The 24003-nt window shown below is 38.5% G+C and overlaps 1 protein-coding gene across 1 annotated transcript in view; it reads left to right on the top strand.

Moving 5' to 3' along the window:
* Positions 1 to 12739: 12739 nt before the first annotated feature.
* TRAF6 (TNF receptor associated factor 6) overlaps positions 12740 to 24003 on the top strand; it is a 28349-nt gene continuing 17085 nt past the window's right edge. The window contains exon 1 of the mRNA XM_026664677.2: positions 12740 to 12920. The gene's annotated coding sequence lies outside the window, so the exon portion shown is untranslated. The remainder of the gene's footprint in view (positions 12921 to 24003) is intronic.

The following is a 24003-nucleotide window of genomic DNA, read 5'->3' as shown; positions in this document are numbered from 1 at the left end:
GGAAACAATTCCCCTAAGTCCACACAGTTCATAACATAGTTCTGCCTGTGTAGGAAATAAAAGGCCAGTTGGAACTAAGCATCGGAAATTGCCAGGTTCATTCTTTAAATATCCTTGAATTGCTATGATTCTAGAAAAACAGCTGCCAAATTGAACTGACATCAAACCAACGTTTCAGCAAGAAAATGGGCACAGCTGACCCGCTGGCTGCAATCTTGATAGCATGGATAGAAGCATATGGCTTTCTTGGAGACAGATGATCATATGAAAGGAAGATGGAAAATGTCTTCATCTTTAACAGTTGGATTTTTCTCAGCCCTTTCCAGATGGCTTGCAGCCAACTCTGTGGACTGAAAATGCATTGATTTTCACTGGAAAGACAGAACGGAAGAGTGAATTTGTTGATTGTCCTGGCTCTGGATCAAACATTATTATTGTTTGGGTGGTGGAGGGAGGTATTGTGATGCCATCCTAAGCCTGAACTAAATGCAATGCTAAACCCAAACCACTGTTTCAATCTTATGGCCAAATTCCATAACTTATTACTATTATATGCACACAAGAACATAGGATGCTGTAATGTATCAGTATAGTATATGTGTGGAACCAAACAATGTGGCCTTTTGTAATTGACAAATGGAAAACTTTGTCAATATGCAGATTTTCAAAGATTTGTTGATATGGTACCCAGTGTGTCGAAAACTAGCTAACTAGTAGATGTATACCTAATCTTTTTTATTTTCAGATCTTGCCATTTTGTGATCTTCTCTAATTCTTTATCTTTTATTCTAATATCTCCTGGTACTGGTCACATCAATTATCCACACTTTCCTTTTTTTCAACCATAGTTATTTCTGTTTTATTATACAACATTTTATCATTCTATATTTGGAAACCCCATAATATTTTAGCCTGCTCATTTTTGACTACATTTTCAACTATATGTTCCAACCAATTTTTCATTACTGTGAACCATTAGGAAACTTTCCTTCCTTCCTCCCTCCCTTCCTTCCCTCCCTCCAGTGATTCAAAAAAAATTACTGGAAGAAGGTGGAGCCTCCTCGCTGACAGACCGTAGATCGCGACTCTCTGCGGCTATGGTCCGTGCTCTTTCATTGGAGAGCCCCAATTATTACGATTAGGGGCTGAAGCTGCCTTGGAGGGGCGGCGGAGTAAGGGGAAGCCACAAGCCAGGTTGAGGGGAACCGCATCTCCCCCCCTGGGCTTCGTCTTTTCCCCTCCGAAGACAACTGCAGCAGTGGTTTCAAATGGCCACCCCAAAGAGGAGGACTCAGCTGGATTAAGATTTGTGCAGGGGGAAAGAAAGAGGTGGATAACATCTGAACCGGGACAACTGGGCAATACAACTAAACAAAAGTACCCCGGGACTAAGGTAACATGGAATTTTTAAGAAAAGAAAAGTGAGCGGCGAAATTACAAAGGGACAGGGGGAAAAAAAGAAAATATTTTTGACAGCTAAGCGGGGCTTCGAACCAGGAAAGGAAGAAGCTGGAACTAAAGATTTAACTAAATTGGACAAAAATATTTTGGGAATAAACAGGCATAAAATAAAGCTGGACTTAAGATTGTCAAAAAATAATAATAATAAAGTTTACAAATTGGAGACTGGACTGTGCTGGAATATTGAGGTTCGAAAAACCCTAAATAAAAAAATAGGGGAAAAAGGTGAAGACTTTATGTAATGGAGAGTGCCACCTTTTGACAAAAACTTGAGCTCAAACAAAAGGGAAAGCATTCTGTTTCTGAATGAACTTGTGTGGATATAACATTAAAGAAATATTGAAACAAAGTAAAAATCTTAGAAAGTGAAAGCAGAATCAGAATAAAGGAAAAAGCAAGGAAAGACTGACTGTGGGATTGATTGATGTTTTTGGTATAGACCCTGGGCTGGAATAACTGAGAAGTTTAGAAAATTGAAAGAAGAAAGAAGGAAAGTAAAAGTGGTTTTTTTTGGTGGACTTTAACTATCATAAAATATGAGTGTGTAATGATGATATCTCTTCGGGAATTAAAAATGGAACTTAAAAATATGAGAGAATTACCACAGGAAAGAGGTGAATCACTTTGTTCTGTGTTAGAAAAAATGGAAATGGCGATTGAAGAACAAGAAGAAAGAGCTTCAGAGGAGGAGGAGTCAATTCAAGGAGAAGACATTTTAAATAGACAATTAACACAAAGAACACTACAAAGAAGTGGGGAAAGAAGGAAGGTTAAAAAGTTGAAATTTAAGAAGGCAATCAAAAGGGGGAATACCTGTGAAGTCAGGAAAGGCAGAAAGACCCAGCAGAAAAGGGGAAAGGAAGATATTAAGAAAGAGAGCGATATAAACTAGAATGGGAAAAGATATGGGGAAAAGAGGGGGAGAAGAAGCAGTAAGAAACAGGTACATGAAATAAAGAAATACGAAAATAGTGAAATGTTGAAAAGAAATTGTTTTTTCAGAGATAATGGTTGATGAATTAAAAAGGGGATTCTGCAGGGTGACAAGAGGTAATAAGAATATTTCTGCAATTAAAAATATTTAGAAAATAGGGTAATATAGATACTAATAACTGTTATTAAAAATCAAGGGGGGGAAATATGCTGCGGAATCCAAATGAAAAGATGTAATGATTATTATTGTAACTTCTTAAAAATAATGGTTTATTGGGAATCAAGATGAGGGAATAAAGGTATATTTTAATCATTGAGATGTCACACTCAAAACAGTAAAAGGGGGGAAATGTGTTTTTTTTTTAGTGTTAAAATTTGTATTAATCTAGAATTTATAAAAAGAATGTGTAATGGAAAGGGAATATGACAGACTAAAGAACCAACTAAGTTAATAAGTTAATGTAGACTATTAAAAGCAAGGAGAGACATTGGTAACTTATTATTATTATTATTATTATTATTATTAGGCAAACACATATTGTTTATCTTTATTTTTAAAATAAATATTAAAGGATTATATTTGAAATAATTGAAATGAAACAAAAAGATATTTCGACTGAGATTAATGAAAGGCTAGAATTAATGTGTTTGTTTCTCTCCTTACTGAAAATTTGGAATGGAAAAGGAAATAATAGAATTAAGTATGCATATATGAATGTATAATTGCTATCATATTTGTATGTAAAGGTGATGACCCGGAAATATGTTGTCCACTAAAGAGATTTTTGTTTTTAATGTGAAAAATTGAATAAAATTTGTTTTAAAAAAAATTGTGTGTGTAGCTTGGTGGGCGTGGCTTGGCTTGGTGGGCATGGCAGGGGAAGGATACTGCAAAATCTCCATTCCTTCCCACTCCACTAACCTGCATTCCAGCTCTGTTCTTCTGTGCAGGGCAACAAAAGAAGATCCAGCCAATCAACTGGGACTCAGGAGGCAGAGAATAGATGGGGCCAGGGCCAGTCAGAGGGGGGATTTGCCGGTTCTTTGAACTATTCAGAATTTCTGCTACCAGTTCTCCAGAACCTGCTGAATACCACCTCTGCCTCCCTCCCTCCTTCTTCTTTTCTTCCTTCCCTTTCTCCCTACCTCAATGTCATTCTCATTATCTGTCCTTATCTTCCTCCTCCTCCTCCCCTCCCTCTGGGAAGCTTGAATGGAGAATATCAGTGGGGGAAGCGGCAGGCAGTTGCAAGCCCAAGGTGAGCAGGATGATAAATGCTTACTGCCAGGTGGGGAGGGAGTCTGCATGGGTGTGGGTCAGAAAGGGTACACTAGAATGCATGAAAGGTGTCATGTGCAGGTATGCATCAGAGATGGAGCATGGATTGGGAAGGCGTCCAGGTGATTGGCATTGATCAAGAAGGATGCCAGGGGTGGTGCAAGAGTTGCTGTGCAGGGCATGAAAGAGATGACTTGGGTTGGGGAGTTTGCCTGGGTGTGCTTGGAATTGTGCAAGAGATACAGTGCAGGCCAAGGACAGCACACAGTGGTGACACAGATCAGGAAGAGTTGTGGAAGCGTCTAAGACTGCCACATTGGTTGGGGAAGATTTGCAGGTTGGGAAGGGTGCCCAAGGCGCATGGATCAGAGAAGGCACATGGAGGCTTGGAAGAGTTGCTGTGCAGTCAGAGAAGGCACCCAGGATTCAGAAAGGATGCATGGGAATGTGCAAGAGATCCTGTGTGGGTCAGGGAAGGTATATGAGAAGGGCAGCATGACTCAGGGAAACCACACGAGGGAGGGCAACACAGATTGGGGGAGTGCATGGGGCCTGACATGGGCAGGAAGGATTCATGGGGGTTCTTCCTTCCCTTCCTTTCTTTCTCTTTCCATCAGCCAGGAATTGGCTGCTGCTGGGTAAGGGAGAAATCAAGCCTGGATGAAGTGATTGAAACAAACCTAATGAAAATTAATATATTTTGCTATAGGAAATTTATAATTCACTGTAATAACAGTGCCATCACATGGCACTTCTTTTACAGGGAAAAAATACTTCATAGACTTCCGCATTTTAGGATCAGTGGAATTAAGTATGAAAGCAACCTCAGTTTAATGGGTGACATTATAGACGCCTAGTTTTCTTGGTAAAAATTTAGAAGTAATTTTCCACTGACTCCTTCCAGAATGTTTCATCTTCCCAATCCAGCTTACTAATGTGGTATTGTCTGGTGACCTCACATACCAGTATGAATCAGATGTAAATTTCTTAGTTGTTTGATATCATCTTAGATAAGCAAGGTGTTACCATCAATCTTGACTAGGAAAAAGTTAAAAGCCTAGATTCAAATTTGTTTACCCAATATCCACGTAGTTTGCTTGGCAGCATTATGGAAATAATTTTTCTTTGCTTTCTTTTACTTTCCATTCTAATTGACAATCCAGGAATCTCCCTGTAGATATCCATCCAAGAATTGGAGTAAACCCTGCTCAGCCGGAGTTGTCTACTTCCTTCCATATCTAGAAAAATAGAAAGTTAAAAGCTAATTAGATAGAAATTGATTTGTGGGTGTGAGTTAGAGATGCTAAATAGATGACAGAAGAGGAATGTTTAAATTATTACTCATTCTTTTATCTCTTATGAATGTTCAAAGTGCTTATTAATTATTGCAACATCTCTGGGCAAAGACATGACCTAAAAAATCAAATGTGTATTATGGTGGAACCATGCAAATGCAGTCTTTCATGCTCATGAGGCAACAGTGGATACAAGTCTGTATGTGATGTGTTTATATCTTGGCATTACAACAGAAATTCTATCACTCAGTTTCTTCTTTACTGCCCCACCCAATCCACCCCGTTACTTATGTATTTCAGCTCTTCAGTCCAAATCAGGAAATAGACAACTGCAATGCTCCTTTATTGAGAATTCTGTAACCTGGCTGCATTTCTCTTCCCTTCTTCTCTTAATCCAGGGAAGGAGGGAGGGAAGGAGGATGAAAAATTTCCTCCACTGTGTTTCCTTGTGGGTAGCTCCTTTGTGGGTAGCTGCCACAACGGAGCTACCCACAAGAAAACTCAATGGGGAACCAGCAGGAAGTTGGAAATCAGTGCCTCTCCCAATGCTTTTTGGCCCACTCATAGTCACTCTTTTTCCGCTTAGGTAGGGAAATATTTCTGAAGTGATGATCCAACAGGCCTGGATTGTGCAGAGTATTTTTAAAACTATTATATATTGGAAAAGGATAGTATTCACAAATCAGTATTGGCTGTGGCTTTCGGCAGGGTGTGTATGTGTCCAGATTATTGTCTTAATGTTGAACGTCATTATAGTAGATGGTGGTAGCAACAATAACAAAAGCAAATCCATTGCGGAGGTTATTGAAGAGAAAAACAGGAAGGGCAATATGGGGAAAGACAACTAGCAATTAGAACCAATGAAAAAAGAAATGGAAAGCTCAGATCACAGAAAAGGCTTCATACAATTTATCAGCACAAAAAATAGTAATGAGAACTTGACAAAAGTGATTTGGAATGGGTGACAAAAATTTAAAAGGATAACCGTCAGATAAATCGTTTTAAGTGTAGTTTGGTCTTTAATAAAAAGCAGATGTGATTTGGTTGCTTAATACAGATATCCTCAACTTACGACCACAGCGGAGCCCAAAAGTTCTGTAGTTAAGTGACACATTTGTTAAGTGAATTTTGCCCCATTTTATGATCTTTCTTGTCACAGTTGTTAAATGTACCACTGCTGTTGTTAAGTTAGTAACATGGTTGTTAAATGAATGTGGCTTGCCCATTGCCTTTGCTTGGCAGAAGGTCACAGAAGGGGATCATAAGACCCCAGGACATGCAATTGTCATACATATGAACCAGTTGCCAAGCGTCTGAATTTTGATCACATAACCATGGAGATGCTTGGCAATTGGTTCGTATGTATGATGGTTGCTGCAATGGTTTTAAGTGTGAAAAATGGTCATATCACTTTTGTCAGGGCTGCTGTAACTATGAATGGTCACTAAATGAATTGTTGTAAGTCAAGGACTACCTATAGTCTTTCCCCATTTGTAGTAATCATGATACAAACATGCTTTGTCAACCTCTTCTTTTTTCCTGCTGGGTCTCTATAACTTGGTCCTGGCTTGTGTTGTTTTTAGCTGCTATACCCATGTTAAATTAGTGTTTTCCCCTTTATTTCAACATAATCCAAGGATAGCTACAGTGTTTAAAATTACATATAGTTCACTAAACAACCATTTCCTTAGTGACCATTTGAAGATACAATAGCACTGGAAAAAAGTGACTTATGACCATTTTTCACACTTATGACCCTTGCAGCATCCCCATAGTCACATGATCAAAATATGGGCACTTGGCAACTGGCATGTATTTTTGACAGTTCCAGTTTTCTAAGGTCATGTGATCACCATTTGTAACCTCCCCAGCCAGCTTCCTTAAGCAAAGTCAAGGGGGGAAGCCAGACTACACACATACACTTGGCTTATTTTGAAAAATGCAATTATTTTAAAATGTTATTGTGCATTTAAGAATTTAATAGAGCATTTCCTTATTCTCAAGTTAACTATTTTATTTCCAAATCTCCTGAATGTTGGATTGTAATTTTCATCATTCTTAGCTAATCTGCTGGCTAGAAAATATTGGACTTATCACTATTTAACAAATAAGTAAGTTCAGTAGCCACAAACTAAAGGTGTCTGCAGCTACAACTGAGCTAATATTGGCAAAAGATTCTAATTATATAAAAATGCTCAAAACAAAAGATTCCATATATCAACTACCAATGAAGAAATCTCTCTTGGCTTAGCCTTTTCTAACAATTGTGATAAACAATATAATAAGACTGAAAACTTATCAGAGAATGTTTACTCTGAATGGGTTAAATCTCAGGAGCACATTCAGCTATACAATGTGACTTATAAGTGAGGACACCACAGAGACCTACTAATTGATGAAGGAATTATGTTGCCTGCAAATGAGTTTCTAAAATTTGCATAGAACAGCATGAACATGCTTGGAGTAAAACTAGGCTTTAGTAGCTGGCCCAAAAGAACCAGTACTGATCTAACTTTTGCTGGGTATGCTACTGGTTTTAAAGGGATAACTGAGGCTTGTAATCTATTAAATATCTCTATCTTATTGAAAGCTTCAGCAGAGACTAATATCTATGGATACAGCTGATGAAGAAAGATACTTTTGGCTTTTGTACTATGTAGAAATTATATTGAACTGGTGAAGGGACAAAGAGACTGAAGGAGGCAAATATCCTTATTTTCAAAACAAAAAAAGTGGGGGAAAGGAAGATCCAGGAAACTACAGACCAGCCAATTTGACAATCAGTCCCAAAGAAAGGGACTGAGTTACTTGGCATTAAATTCACAGATTTCCTGGATAAGCATTTAAACTGAACAGCGGGGACAGACAACTAATGGATTCAGAACATCTCTGTCCCCAGCAATCTAAAACTAATAAAGATACCAGTGCATGCAAAATAGATGTTTGTGCAGATAAGATTATCGGCCTTACTGTCAACCAAAACCAAGCATTTAATAGTGAGTGCCATACCATGTGCACTAATCAAACAGGTGGCAAGAAAGTAGGGACAGGCAGGCACAACACAGGTTATGTAGACAGTAAACACAGTGTCAGACATAAAGATCTCAAGTGCCTATATACAAATGCACAAAGTCTGCGGAACAAGCAGGGTGAACTCGAACTACGAATACATGAAGGTAACTATGATATAGTTGGAATAACAGAAACTTGGTGGGATGAAACCCATGACTGGAACCCATGACTTCAATTTTCCTGATATCAATTGGAAAACTAATTCTACACCAAGTGAGAAATCAAATAAGTTCCTAACCAAAATAAGTTCCTAACCAACCTAGCTGACAACTTCATTGTCCAAAAGGTAGAGGGTGAAACTAAAGGGACAGCCATACTGGACTTAATTCTTACAAACAGAGAAGAAGTGATAGAGGGAGTTGAAACTACAGGAACCTTGGATGAGAGTGACCATGTCATACTAGAATTCAACATAACACAAACACAAGCAACAGAACATAATGACACCAGAGTCTTGGATTTTAAAAGAGCTGATTTCAATAAACTCAGAGAGAACTTGGGAAAGATTCCATGGATGAAAATCCTAAAGGGGAAAACAACTCAAGAATCTTGGGAAACTCTGAAAAGTATGATCATAGAAGCCCAGACGAGCACAATACCACTGAGAAAGAAAAACAAGAAATCCAAGATGAAACCAGCATGGCTACACAAAGATCTCTCTGGCAAATTGAAAGAAAAAAAGGACAAGTACAAAAAATAGAAAGGACATACAACTAAGGCAGAATATCAGCAGATAGCCAGAATCTGCAAAGACGAAGTCAGGATAGCAAAGGCTCAGAATGAACAAAGACTTGCAACAAAAGTCAAAGATAATAAAAAAAAGTTTCTTCCAACATATAAATAACAAGAAAAAAATCAAGGAAACAGTCAGTCCACTAAAGAGAGAAGATGGCAAGGAAGTAACAGGCAACAGAGAGAAAGCAGAACTGCTTAACTCATTCTTTGCATCTGTCTTCATGCAAAAAGAAACTATAGCTCAACCCACCAAAAACATAACTGTAAAAGACAGACCAGAAATAAAAGTTAAAATAAGCAAAAAATAGTAAAAGAATACCTGTCTGATCTTGATGAAAACAAATCACCGGGGCCTGATGGATTACATCCCAGAGTTTTAAAGGAGCTGGCAGAGGTCAGAACCACTGCACCATATCTTTCAAAAATCCTGGAGCATGGGGAACTACCAGAGGACTGGAAAAGAGCTGATGTGGTTCCCATCTTCAAAAAAGGGGAAAAAAACAGACCCAGGAAACTATAGACCAATCAGCCTAACATCAATACCAGGGAAGATACTGGAAAAGATAATAAAAAAACAGATCTGCCAATATCTAGAAACAAGTAAAGTAATAACTAGCAGTCAGCATGGGTTTGTTAAAAATAGATCATGCCAAACCAATCTTATTTCATTCTTCAACACAGTGACTAAATTAGTAGACCAGCAAAATACTGTGGACATAATATATTTAGATTTCAGCAAGGCATTAGATAAAGTAGACTACAACCCACTTCTTAGTAAGCTAGAAAAAAGTGGAATAGATAGCACCACCACTAGATAGATTCGCAACTGGCTGGCAAACTGTATTCAACAAGTAGTCCTTAATGGGTCTAAGTCTACATGGAGGGAAGTAAGCAGTGGGGTGCCACAAGGTTCTGTCTTAGGCCCAGTACTCTTCAATATCTTCATTAATGACTTAGATGAGGGAATAGAAGGGGAACTTACCAAATTTGCAGATGATACTAAGCTGGCAGGAATAGCTAACACCCAAGATGCAGATGGATCTTGACAGACTCAAGGCTCAAGATGCAGATGGATCTTGACAGACTAGAACACTGGGCCATATCTAATAAAAGCTAATGCAATCCTACGTTGTATTAACAGAGGGATACAGTCAAGATCAAGAGAAGTACTAATACCACTCTATAAAGCCTTAGTAAGACCACACCTAAAGTACTGCATCCAGTTTTGGTCACCACATTATAAAAAAGATGTTGAGGCTCTAGAAAAAGTACAGAGAAGAGCAACCAGGGTGATTAAGGGACTGGAGGCTAAAACATACAACGAATGGTTGCAAGAACTGGGCTTGCTAGTCTAGTAAAGAGAAGGACCAGGGGAGATATGATAGTGGTCTTCCAATATCTGAGGGGCTGCCACAGGGAGGAAGGGGTCAAGCTATTTTCTAAAGCTTCTGTAGGCCAGACAAGGAATAATGGATGGAAATTGAACAAGGAGAGATTTAACCTGGAAATAAGGAGAAACTTTCTGACAGTGAGAACAATCAACCAATGGAACAGCTTGCCCTTGGAAGTTGTGGGAGTGCCATCAGTTGAGATTTTCAAGAAGAGATTGGACTGCCATTTGTCAGAAATGGTGTAGGGTCTCCCGCTTGGGCGGAGGATTGGACTAGATGACCTACAAGGTCCCTTCCAACTCTGATTATCTGTATCTGTATCAGTTCCTAGGAGGATTCTAAAGCAGATTATAAAGAAACTAACCTACTCTTGAAAACAATATGGTAATCACTGGAAATCCACATGGTTTTGATAAAAAAATCAAGTATTTCCAAATTATCCTTATTTTATTATTTTAGATCAAGTGACTCCATAGCAAACTATAGAAATATTGTTCCCGTAATATATTTTGGATATTTAATGAAGCTTTCCACATAGTTGTATTTAGGAAGTTACTTAAATTCTGGGTTATATGTCTAAACAATTTCTGGAAGAGGATGAAAAAGTGTGCTAAAAATGCTCATCAACTAATTTCTCATCAAACTGAAGAAGAGTATTAAGTGGCAGACCATAAAGTTCTATTTCATTAATATGCTTATTAATGATAAATGAAGATTAGTGGCAGGAAATCTCATCAAATTTTCAAGATTACACAAAGTCAGATGAGAAAGTCAGGATTTTAAAAGACAGAAAGAAAATTTAAGATAATCTTGATATACTATTGAAAAGGGCTAAAATCAGTAGAATAACAAAACAGAATGAAGACAAATTCAGAACTTACCAAAGTGAAATCAAATCCCTGAATATCAAATAGGAGGCAACAATCCTAATAAAAGTATTTGGGGGAGGGGGAAGAATCAGAATAACAGAGTTGGAAAGGATCTTGTAGGTCATCTAGTCCAGGGGTCGCCAACCTTTTGGATCTCAGGGACTAGCAAACTCATAATTTTAAATCCCGCGGACCGGAGATCCTGGGAAAATCCCCCAAAAAGTCTGCAGGAAAATTCCCCACCCTGTTTTCCTATCATTCTTTATTTGGGATCACAGAATAATGTCTCCAACTCTGTTCTCAGGGGGAGAGAGAGACTTTTGGCTTCATGCAAGGAAAGCAGCAGAAGCAGCAAGTCTTTCTTTCTCTCCCCTAAATTCCACCAGAATGAGTCTTTGTGAGACTTGTCAAGTCGGCGCAGCCTCTTGGAGCAGGATGCCTTGCAGGGTCCCAAAGACTCATTCCTGGCAGAGTTTGGGGGAGAGAAAGACTTTGCTACTTTCCTTGCGTGCAGCCAAAAGCAGAAGCGGAAAGAAGCAGCCCGTGGCCAGGCCAGGCGAGTGGGGTAAGTTCCCCCCTCCGCCCTTTCCCCCCCACCTCATGTTCTTTGCAATACAAGCCTTGTGTTCCTGCGGGCCATGTGGGTGGCACAGCCTTGTGTTCCCTCACAACCTGAATTGCTTTGGGGGTGACATTTCTCTGCGGACCACCAAAATTTTCTCACGGACTACCAGTGTTCCCTGGCCCACTGGTTGGCGATCACTGATCTAGTCCAACCCCCACCCAAGCAGGAGACCTTACACCATTTTCAACAGATGGCAGTCCAGTCTCTTCTTGAAAGCTTCCAGTGATGAAGCCCCAACTTCTGAAGGCAAGCTGTTCCATTGCTTGTTTCCATTGTCAGAAAATCTTGGAAGAGTAGTTGAGCAAAAACAATTAAAAATGCAAGTGTCCAAAAGAAAATTAATAATGCAATGAGCCACTCAATTTTGAAAGTAAAACTGTACTAAGATGTGTTCATGTTTATTTTATTTTACAGTTTTATATTTGTTTGAAAACGGATGGATTATAAGTATCTGGAAAAAATACTAAAACATGCATGCATAGAACGATAGTACAAAAGGCGGAAGTATCTTTCTTCATAGTGGCAATTTTATTTTACAAATCCCAATCAGTTGCATTCCTTGCCTTCACTTAGGTTTGCAAACACGCCTTAAACAGAATTATCAGGGCTACGTACATATTGAAATGTATAAGACGGTGCAAAAAGGGAAGGAGTGGGCACTCACAATTGTGTAACACACCCATTCCTTTCCTCCATGGAAGACTATTTAAGCCCAGGTGTAAGTTTCAGATTTTTAAACATATCGAGCTACGCCTCTGGAAACGATACACGCGATTCCGTCATCGACCCAGGGAGCACCGGACCCGGCCCTTGTGGATCGATGCAGCAACCCCGCACCCACCCACCCCCACCCCACTTCACAGCAAAGAGAGCGGCTCCTCGGCCAGGAAGGGAAGCCGGGCAAGGCTTCCAAACGTAGACCGCAAGCGAGCAAACCAAAACGGCAATTTTCCCCGGCCGCATGGGCAAGTTCGATAAGCGGGCGATCGGTTTTTGTTTTTCTTTTCGACCGCCCACGCGTGGCAAAAGGGCTCGCCCAACCGGGCGTGGGAAGACTCCCTGGCTGCCTGCCGAGGGGCGCTGTGGTGCGGCTTCGCCCTCTGCAGCTCGGCCCTGTCAGGCTTGGCGGAGGCGGAAGCGTCTGTCCGTTCGCGCTGCTTCCTTCGCCGCCTCCCTCTCCTTCCCGTCGTCAGTCGGCTTCTGTTGAGGCCCTGGCGCAGAAGTGGCCGAGGAAAAGTCTCGGAGAGGAGAGAAGCTGAGGTAAGCGCGGCGCCCTGTTCTCCCTTCTCTCTTTTTCCTTCGGTTCCGAGGGGTGGGGTGGGGTGGGGGGCAATGACGACCCTGACGGGGAAGACCCGCCCGCTTGGTGCCCGCCCTAGAGCGCGTATAAAATAAATAAATAAAAAAGTTGTAAAAAGTGCAAAACTGGTGGGGCTTCTTGTCTCTCCGCCGACGTCCTTCCTCTCTTCTGGAGCTCAGGCCTCGTTGCTGATCCCCTTTCCTAGCTCCGCGCCCCGGGCTCCGGCTCCAAGACTGTCCGGAGTGGTTCGTAGGACCCCGAGTGGGTTCAGTGGGAGAGCTTGTCGTGTCTGCCGCTGCCTACCCAGGCTTCGGTGTCGGGTGCTAAATGTCCGCCTGTAACAAGCTGACTCCACCTAACAGCTTTCCTCGCTGCTCGCTTCTATGGTGGGGAATTACAAAGTAGTTCTGGACTTACGACCACAATTGGGCCCAAAGTTTCTGTCGTTAAGTGAGACAGTGAAGTGAATATTGCCCCATTTTGCCACCTTTCTTGCCACACACAGCGAAGTTGTTCGCGCTTCCCCTGGCACTTTTGCTCATCAGAAGGTCACAAAAGCAGATCACACACATGACCCTGGGGCAGGGCAACCGTCATAAATATGAACCAGTTGCCAAGCGTCTGAATTTTGATCGCGTGACCATGGAGATGCTGCGACGGTCATAAGTGTGAAAAAAAGGTCATAAGTCAGTGCCAGTTGTAACTTTGAAAGGTCGCTAAATGAACTGTTGTAAGTTGAGGACTACCTGTACAGTGCAAAATTGATTAGAGTTAGAAATTGGTGTTTTTATTCCCTCCAACTTAGTTTGGAGTCTGCTAGGGAGGGGCCCTATTTTGATCTGTGTGTGCTTTACACACTGGAATTGTTAGTTTTGTATGGAACCATACAAATATATAGGGAGGTGACAAATACAATTTCTCCAGGAGTCACATAAAATTGTGAAGGGTTTGGGGAGCATGAGTAGAACACACACACACACACACACACTACCACTCTAATACTTTACTTTTTTATCAATAAATAGAACATGTGTGTTTTAGAGAACTAAGAAGGGTGCACTTCTTTCCTATTGTCCCTTTCTTTGAGGGTGTTGTCAGTTCCTTCATTTGCCTCTCCTCTGGCTGTCTATATTTTTCTCTCTCTTGTCTCTTGTATATTTTTGGGTAGGAGTTGTAAAAAAAATAAGCTACTTTCTTCATCAAAGCAAAAATACAACCTTGGCAGAAAAAGTAAGGCAGGAATGCTTTCATTTATGTGGCGACCTAGATCATTTCTGAGATCATATCTGCTTACTATCCCATTTAACTGTAGTAAGAACTATTCAAAATCAAGATCTGGTCTGAAATAAAGGAAGCCAGGATACAAGCCTTATTAATTAAACACATTATTACTCATTTTTAGTTCTCAAAGTTTTAAGAGGTGTATTCAGTTTCCTGTACTGCTGTGGTTGGGCACTTTTGCTTATGTCATTTTCTTAAGTATTCAGAACAGAATTCCTTAACATTTTAATTCTGAAATAGCACATCTAATTTTCACTTTGTCTGCTTTCTTAGGTTTAACCATTGTAGATTAGGTGAGAATATCTAAGTAATGTGATGGCAAAGTGTTGATTTTGCTACTGGAGAAATTTTAATTAAATTACTTAGAGAAAACTTTACAAACTGGTTTTGTTTGTAATTATATGATGATATTATCACTGCTGCCTGATCTTGCCAGTTAAAAGTCACTAGATATTGAATGCCCTTGCTGGATGTTTCAGGCACGGTGGGACCAGCCTAGTATTGCCATTTTATTTCTAAATAATAATTATATATCATAGTGAAATAGATAGTTCCTAATAGTTTAAAATCTCATAATAATTGTCATACAACATAAAACATAGCATCATAATTAAAGCATCATAAATAGGAAATCATCTGTTAATCCATCAGAATAATATTTTGTAAGCCAGTGATGTAAAAGCTAACATGAACATACAAGGTACTTGATTAGAACACAAGATTATCTTCCCCCCAAAATGAAGTCATCCTGTAAATGAGGTCCTGGCACACTAAGACAAAACCAACAGTAAAATCCCCCTTGAAATTGAGGTCAGAAGGGTGTCTCCCTCAAGCAAAAGATAAAGCTTTTTGAAAGAGTTGCTGATAAATATAATTTAACTCTGAACAGCACATATTTTGAAGACAATGGGTTAGAAGCCTGGCTTTTGTGTCATATAATCACAATCAAAATATGCTTTGTCAGTACTTGCAAAAGCTGAAGAATATATATGATAGAAACCTGCATATTTTGAATTCATAGAACTTGGAAGAAGTATTTCAGGACTCATAAAAATAGCACCTCTCTGTTACATTAAAGTAATCCATATACCTTACTGTATCTGTCAACACTGAACATTATAGCCTTCACATTTATTGACCCCATGTTTTAATAATAATTTATTAAATTTTATGCTGCCCAATTCCAAGCAGCTGTGGACAGTTTACAACAATCCAGTAAATTACAATGAAATGAATAGAAGATGGCCTGCACCACAGATTGGATGGAATGAAGCAGGATGTTTAGTTCTATTTGACACACCATATATTAAGATAAAAGTTTGTTGTTTGTTGTTTTCTAATCAATATATTGAAATAAAGTATGGCTATCAAAGGTCAAGGGACGTGATTGTCGATCAGAAAGGGCGACAGTTTGGTGGTTCAAATCCCTAGGACCATGTAACAGAGTAAGTTCCTATTACTTGTCCCAGCTTCTGCCAACCTAGCAGTTCAAAAGCATGTAAAAATGCAAGTAGAAAAAATAGGGACCTCTGTGGGAAGGTAACAGCATTCCATGCGTTTAATCATGCCAGCAGCTGGCTCTTCAGCTTAGAAACGGAGATGAGCACTGCCCCCTACAGTTGGGAATGACTAGCATATATTTGCGAGAGGAACCTTTACCTATTAAAGGTCACCTCTTTAGGTAAGATTTAAATAGAGGCTTTCCCACTACTGTGATTAGAATTAGCATGTGATTTTAAATCTATCTCCTTGATTAATGTAGTTAATATAGTATAATGAAACGTAGCTTCTGAGCAGGCCTTAAAACTGAATATTCTCTTATTATTTAGTGGCTTAGAAGAAAAAGTGTTTTTCCCTCACACTATTTACGACCTTTATACCCTTTTTGAATCATTCCTCAAGTACTTAAACTAGTTTGCAAAAAGCAGCTTTTTTGGACTTCTAGTATCCACTACTGCAATGACAGATATGTTCCGTGCATTGCTCATGCTTAAATGTGACAATGAGCATACTTCGTCCTTTTTCCACAGTTTGGATTAGCAGAGGAATATGTTTCAGTGTTGAAAATAAAGCAAAGCATATCCCAAAATCATATTGATATCATAAGCACATTAATATAAAGCTAATGGATCAAGATGTGAATTCTTAAAACTGCTCTGTGTTTGTTATCAGAAATAGAAACTGGAACTTATACAATCCTGTTTTCCTTTCAAACACAAATGGGCTTTCCTTAATTGGCAATGATTCTAAATGGAAACTGAAACTGGGTTAAATGACTTTCCAGTATTGTGTACACTGAGGATCATGTAATCTAATTCCATACACTATTTATTCAGTATTTTTGAATTGAAAGAGTTGAAGTATTATAGATTTTAATAAGTTTGAGAATCTATTAGCATGTCTGTAGTATACATAGTATAGCAGTAATGAAGCCAACAAAATTCAGACTTGGATAAACTACAAATAGAAAACATTGCTCTAGAAGCAATCTTCAGGCGAATGTCTGAGATGACAAAAGTGGTTGGCATGATAGGAGAAAGATTTTTCATTACATTTCACTCATGCCATTCAAAATACATTTATCCTGTTCATCTCTGGTATACAAAGGTAGAGAAAGGGCTATGCAGCAATCTGGATTTAATGGGGAAACCCAATATGGAGCTTTCAGACATGTTTATAATAACTATTGGTGCCTTGTTAAAGTAAATTTGACTTTTTCTTGGATGGCACAACAATTATGAAAAGATACAACTTTTTGAAACAGTTGCTGATAAATGTAATTTAACTGTGTGTTTTTTTCTTCAAATCCAGGTTGCCATGTAGTTTTAAAGTTTTCCCAAAGTCAGTCATTAATGTTTATTAGATTATTAGAAATAAAGTGTCTCTGAGTATATATTCTCACCAGTAACATGTGTAATTAGGTTGTTAAGTTAAACAGCAAAGATGAAATTTAGATACAAGTTAGTATATCAGTATATACACTGTTCAAAAAAATAAAGGGAACACTTAAACAACACAATGTAACTCCAAGTCAGTCACACTTCTGTGAAATCAAACTGTCCACTTAGGTAGTAACACTGATTGACAATCAATTTCACATGTTGTGCAAATGGAATAGACAACAGGTGGAAAGCATAGGCAGTTAGCAAGACATCCCCAATAAAGGAGTGGTTCTGCAGGTGGTGACCACAGACCACTTCTCAGTTCCTATGCTTTCTGGCTGATGGTTTGGTCACTTTTGAATGCTGGCGGTGCTTTCACTCTAGTGGTAGCATGAGACGGAGTCTACAACCCACACAAGTGGCTCAGGTAGTGCAGCTCATCCAGGATGGCACATCAATGCGAGCTGTTTGCTGTGTCTGTCAGTGTAGTGTCCAGAGCATGAAGGCGCTACCAGGAGACAGGCCAGTACATCAGGAGACGTGGAAGAGGCCGTAGGAGGGCAACAACCCAGCATCAGGACCGCTACCTCCGCCTTTGTGCAAGGAGGGACAGGAGGAGCACTGCCAGAGCCCTGCAAAATGACCTCCAGCGGGCCACAAATGTGCATGTGGCTGCTCAAACAGTCAGAAACAGACTCCATGAGGGTGGTATGAGGGCCCGACATCCACAGGTGGGGGTTGTGCTTAGAGCCCAATACCGTGCAAGACGTTTGGCATTTGCCAGAGAACACCAAGATTGACAAATTCGCCACTGGCGCCCTGTGCTCTTCACAGATGAAAGCAGGTTCACACTGACCATATGTGACAGACATGACAGGGTCTGGAGACGCCGTGGAGAACGTTCTACTGCCTGCAACATCCTCCAGCATGACTGGTTTGGCAGTGGGTCAGTAATGGTGTGGGGTGGCATTTCTTTAGGGGGCCGCACAGCCCTCCATGTGCTCACCAGAGGTAGCCTAACTGCCATTAGGTACTGAGATGAGATCCTCAGAACCCTTGTGAGACCGCTGGTGCGGTTGGCCCTGGGTTCCTCCTAATGCAAGACAATGCTAAACCTCATGTGGCTGGAGTATGTCAGCAGTTCCTGCAAGACGAAGGCATTGATGCTATCGATTGGCCCGCCCGTTCCCCAGACCTGAATCCAGTTGAGCACATCTGGGACATCATGTCTCGCTCTATCCACCAACGCCACATTGCACCACAGACTGTCCAGGAGTTGGGGGATGCTTTAGTCCAGGTGTGGGAGGAGATCCCTCAGGAGACCATCCGCCACCTCATCAGGAGCATGCCCAGGCATTTTAGGGAGCTCATACAGGCACGTGGAGGCCACACACACTACTGAGCCTCATTTTGACTTGTTTTAAGGACATTACATCAAAGTTGGATCAGCCTGTAGTGTTTTTTTCCACTTTAATTTTGAGTGTAACTCCAAATCCAGACCTCCATGGGTTGCTAAATTTGATTTCCATTGATAATTTTTGTGTGATTTTGTTGTCAGCACATTCAACTATGTAATGAACAAAGTATTTAATAAGAATATTTCATTCATTCAGATCTAGGATGTCTTATTTTTGTGTTTATTTTTTTGAGCAATGTATTAAGCACCATTGCAGCAATTTCCTTTCACATAATTGTTTTCATGGCCTTCATTTATGATCAGAAGCATATCTCAAAACACTGTTTGAAAAAAAGGAAGGAAAATATAAACTTCTGAAAAATTACAATTTCAGTTTTCATATGTTTATTAATTTGCTTTATAACCTGGGTTCATTTAATATAACTCAAGACAGTATGCATAAATGCTTGCTTCTCTTGCTTTTCCTACAACAACCATCCTGTGAAAATAGGCTAGGTTGAGAGAGAAAATGTCTGGCCTTAAACGATCCAGCTGGCTTTCATATACCAGTTTCTAGTTCAGCACCTTTTATGGTAAGTACAAAGAAGGACTTCTAGGACAGTATTTTATATTTCCTTAAATTGTATAAAATAAACAAATTTTATAAATCAAATTAATAAATATATGAAAACTTAAATTTTGATTTAGTCCTAATAAACAAAAACTGTGGGTAAAAAGAGGAAAAAGCATTCAGTGACCAGGTAAATGAAGCTCAGAAGTTATATTTTATGAGAAGATTATCATTCCTAAAGAGAAAATAAAGTAGGTGCAAGAATGTGATATTTCAATTTTCATAGAAAAAACTACGTAGAATTTGTAAGAAAAGCAAACTTTCCTTTAGTAAAAGTAAAACTAAAATACCCTATTTTGGTAGCTTCCATGAACAAAAATAGTTGCATGCAGCTGCATAACTGAAAGCATTTGTAGACCAAATGTTTATTTTTCATAAACTCAACTAGAAAACTGTTGCTGTTGTGAAGCAATATGTACTTCAAAATTAGCAATATTGTTATATTAAGATGTTGCATGAAAATAATATACTTTAATGCTAAGTTTTCTAGATTTTTTTGCTTATTTTACATATAGCTTAGCGACCGCAATTGAATCAAGAATTCCCACTGCTAAGCAAAACACCACAAGACCATGATGTCCTTACATCCTCAGTTCCGCTGAGAACATTAAGCAAATCACCCATGCGCTTTAAGTGAGACATCACATGACTGCAAGTTGCAGTTTTCCTGCCAACTTCTCCATACACTCTGCTTCTTGGGAACCAGTGGAGAAGTACACAAATGGTGATCATCTGACTATGGGGACACTACAATGGTGGTAAATGCAAGGATGGATCATGAATTTTTCAGCACTGAAAATTTAAAACTATTGCTAAACAAGACAGTCATTAAGTGGGGTCTGTATGTATATATTTATATGTATGTATTTTCAAGGTATGGACACCTTCAAAATATTTTTCATTTTCAGTTGCATTATGTGAAGGCTTAAATTGGTAAAGGCAGGAGATAGAATAGACTGACTGTATAATTCTATAGGCAGTGTGCATAATAACTTTCTGTTACTGTTTTCTAAGTGATATACAGAAATAAGGAAATTTATATTTTCAAAATAGTCTATATTTAAAGAATTCTTCATCAGTTGAGATATGTTGCTATTCTGGTCTGGTTCCTGTAGATTCCTGTAGCTTCTTTGAAGCTAGCAATGCAAATAATTTCACAACATCCCAATTTTTTAAAATAAGGATTTTAAAACTGTTTTACTTCCATTGCTTGTCTTTGGATATAGTGTGCATTAATAACCCCTAAAACAGCCATTATACTTTTGTAGTGGGAAATAATTTATTCTGTGGAGAAGAACTAAATACACATGGGGAAATAGTTTTTTTATAGCCTTTGTTCCCACTAAGCAACCAGTTCAAACTTCCATGTTTTTAAAGAGCATAAAGTTGTATATCGTCTTTTTCAACATTTTGCATCATAAAGAAGTAAAAGCATAGTTATTAAAAATAACTGTTAACTAATAGTTAATAGTTATAGTTAATTAATATTTCAAAAAACAGAAATACAGCTACTTTCTCTTAGCACCTTTGGAACAGGCACTTTGATTTTTTTTTTTTGAACAAATTTTATTAATTTTTAAAGACATACAAAACATAAATACACAAACACACAAAACATAAAAGCATAAAAAATCTCTTTTCTGAAAGTTGCTTAGTCCCGGGTTAAAACTCTTGGTACAGACACAAATTCAAATTCATATTCATTTTACATACCATTCCGTATCTTATTAGCATTTTCAATTTTCTATATAACTTCTCCTCTCTTTTAAATTTTCTCAATTTTATTTTATTTATCTCCTCTCAATTCGAATCATAATATTTATTATTCTTTGTCTGTTCTATTTCCAGCTATCCATTTATCTTTCTTCTTTAAAAAAAAAAAAAAAAACAAACTTCTGTACACTAAATGGAGTATGATGCCTTTATCTCTTTCCCCTATATTTATAATACTTAATATAGAACACATAACTTACATTCGGATTCTGTCTGGTACATTCTAAAATTATACAGTATTATCAAAACCAATACAAATCTATTCATTGATATTGATATTCATATCTTAAATATTTAGCACATTACTTTTCAGTTAAATCACATACTTTTATGGGAGCACCTATTTTCCATAGTTATTCCCCCCCCCCCACATCACATATTATAGATCATTATTTCATTACGATGTTCCCCCTTCTTCTACTTCAAATCTCTCATTTCTCAAAAAGTTTCACTGGGATAACATAGTCTAATCATTAATATTAACAATCATTTATATCTTAAACATTTTACCCATTTCAATTAAATATCATGCCTTTGTGGGAACACTTATGCTTTCCAAAAATTATTACCCCCCACATCACATATCTTAAATCATTGTTTCATTACAGTACTCCCCTTTTCTTAACAAAAATTTCACTAGATTATACTAAATATTTTATCACATTTTAAATTACATATTATTTCCAATTTTCTATAATTATTTCTAAATACAAATATAGAAATGCAATCTTATGTACCTTTCTAGAATCCCTTTTTCAATAAAAATTTATCCATTATCTCTAAAAACTTTTGCTTCTTTACATCTTGCTCCCCACCATTAAGGCTTCGCATCCCTTCCTTTCTCCCTTGCTTCTTCTTCTCCTTGTCCTCTTTACCCCCTTGTCTCTCCATCTCCCTTTTATTCTGCTTTCCCCCTTTCTGTTGTTTCCTAACATAATATCCCCTTTTCACCTTATTCTTCTCTTTTTGGGTTGTTTTTCCAGATCTTAAAGTCTTCTTTTCCTTTTTCTTTCTTTTTTCCTTCTCCGACCAAAGTTATTTGTTCATCAAAGATGGCTTCTTCTTTGTCCCCTTCATCCTGTTGCTCATTCAGCTTTACATAAGTACAAACCGCCATTTCTAAAAATTGAAAAAGAGTGCCAAGGACATCTTTCCCTTCTTGCTTTTCTTTTTCATATTTTTGATATACAAGTTTCAGTCCATCCACAAGTGATGCCATTATGTAGAGAAGAAGTTTTTCCAAACAACCACCCAAGTGCTTTTAGTCAGAAATAATTCTCAGAAGTTCCAAAATCACCACACAATCCAAACAAGCTGTTCCTTTTAAATACTTTCTCCTTCTTCACTTTCTCTTTCTGGGGTTAAAGTTTAGTCACAAAGTTCCCTTTAAAATATATATTTTAGAAGTCTTATTGATATTTAGTAACTCTTTAGAATTCTAGGCAATCTTCTCATTTTCAAATTTTGCTCCAATTTTTTTTTCCTCTCCCTTCCCACTCACAGCCAAAAAGATTTTTTCCATCCGCTGTCACATTAGGAAGGAGAGTGAAACAAAAAAAAAAAAACCTTTCCCTTTAAGAATATTCGCAGCTTGTAACTCTCACTGGACACAATGTATCCTTAGCAGCCTTCAAGCCTCCAGGGCACTTTCTCTTGCCTTGTCCCGGTTGAAAGCAACTTTCGTAATTCTTCCAACTTTCTCCCTCCTGCACCTGCTTGTCCGGCTGCAGATTTCTTCGTGGCGGCCATTGCTGACCGCCGCTCCTCTGCCTTGGGAAAAGGGGGTTCTGCCAGCTGGGGAGGGGGTCTGCGACACCCCCAAGCCCCTGTCCGGATCCCCCCTGTCTTCAGCTGCCTCTACAGGGCAGCTATATCCCCCAGATCCAAACGGATCGGGGGAACCTTGGCAGCGAACGCAGCAGGGATCGCGCAGTATCGCGAATCCCTCCCGCTGCCGAAACCTTGCAAACCGGAAGTCCCGCACTTTGATTTTTTTTGAAACACGTTTTTGGGGTTTTCAAGAAGCATAAAATAATTGGCAAAATAAAATGTGCATCAAAAGAAAGATAGTTATTTAAAGTCACTGATATCCGTAAGTTATAAAAAGAAGATGCAATATCCTGTGTGAAATGTATAAAGTGTTTGTGAAATTTAATTTTATATATAATAAAATACAAAGGCATATTTTCTTCATCACTATTGTCACAATACATAAACATCTTTTCATTCTTCTCTATAATAGCAATAGCACCTATATACCACTTCACAGTGATTTTACAGCTTTCTCTAAGTGATTTACAGTCTCTGCATATTCTCCCCAACAATCTACGTCCTCATTTTACTGACCTTGGAAGGATAGAAGACTGAGTCAGCCTTGAGCCAGTCAGGATCAAACTGTGATCAATCAGCAGGATCAAACTCCTGGCTGTGGGCAGAGTTAGTCTGCAACACTGCATTCTATCCACTATGCTACCACTGTGTCTTATTCCCCCAATAAGGGAATAAACAAGTAAATCAAGCTGTCATGTAATTTATAGAATTATGTTTTGCAGTTTAAGAAATCTTTGCAGTTTAAAAACCATTAGTATAGTTTGTATTATACACCACTACCAATATCCTAAACTTGCACAAAAAGGTAAAAAGGCAGAAGGAAAGCATATAGGTTAGGTTTTTAGTAAGTGTTATAAGTTACCTACTTATCCCAAAGTGTACTATGGCTTTTAAAACGCTTTGTATAATTACTAATGTATATGCACATACATGCATACATTGTATATATAATATTTCTGATTTTATGTATTTATGTTAGATAGATAGATAGATAGATAGATAGATAGATAGATAGATAGATAGATATTCAATCAGAAGTATTTGATACTTTACCATCTTTCACAAAAACCCAGGTTTATTTGGAAAGCAAGAAATTTCATAATGGAAGCTTTTGGCTGGCCAAAAAAAAGCATTAAAGACTTTTTTTTACATACATACATACATGTTATTCAGCTTTGTTTGGGTATTTTCCCACGTCATTATAGTTGTGCTTTTAAAGTTGTAGCAACGTTTTGGCAGAATCTCATCTG

This window comes from Notechis scutatus, chromosome 1 (assembly GCF_049901735.1).
Source record: "Notechis scutatus isolate UNSWTSFEM ecotype Mainland chromosome 1, rNotScu1.2, whole genome shotgun sequence".
NCBI classification, from domain to species: domain Eukaryota; kingdom Metazoa; phylum Chordata; class Lepidosauria; order Squamata; family Elapidae; genus Notechis; species Notechis scutatus.
This window is presented reverse-complemented; position numbering and strand designations above follow the sequence as displayed.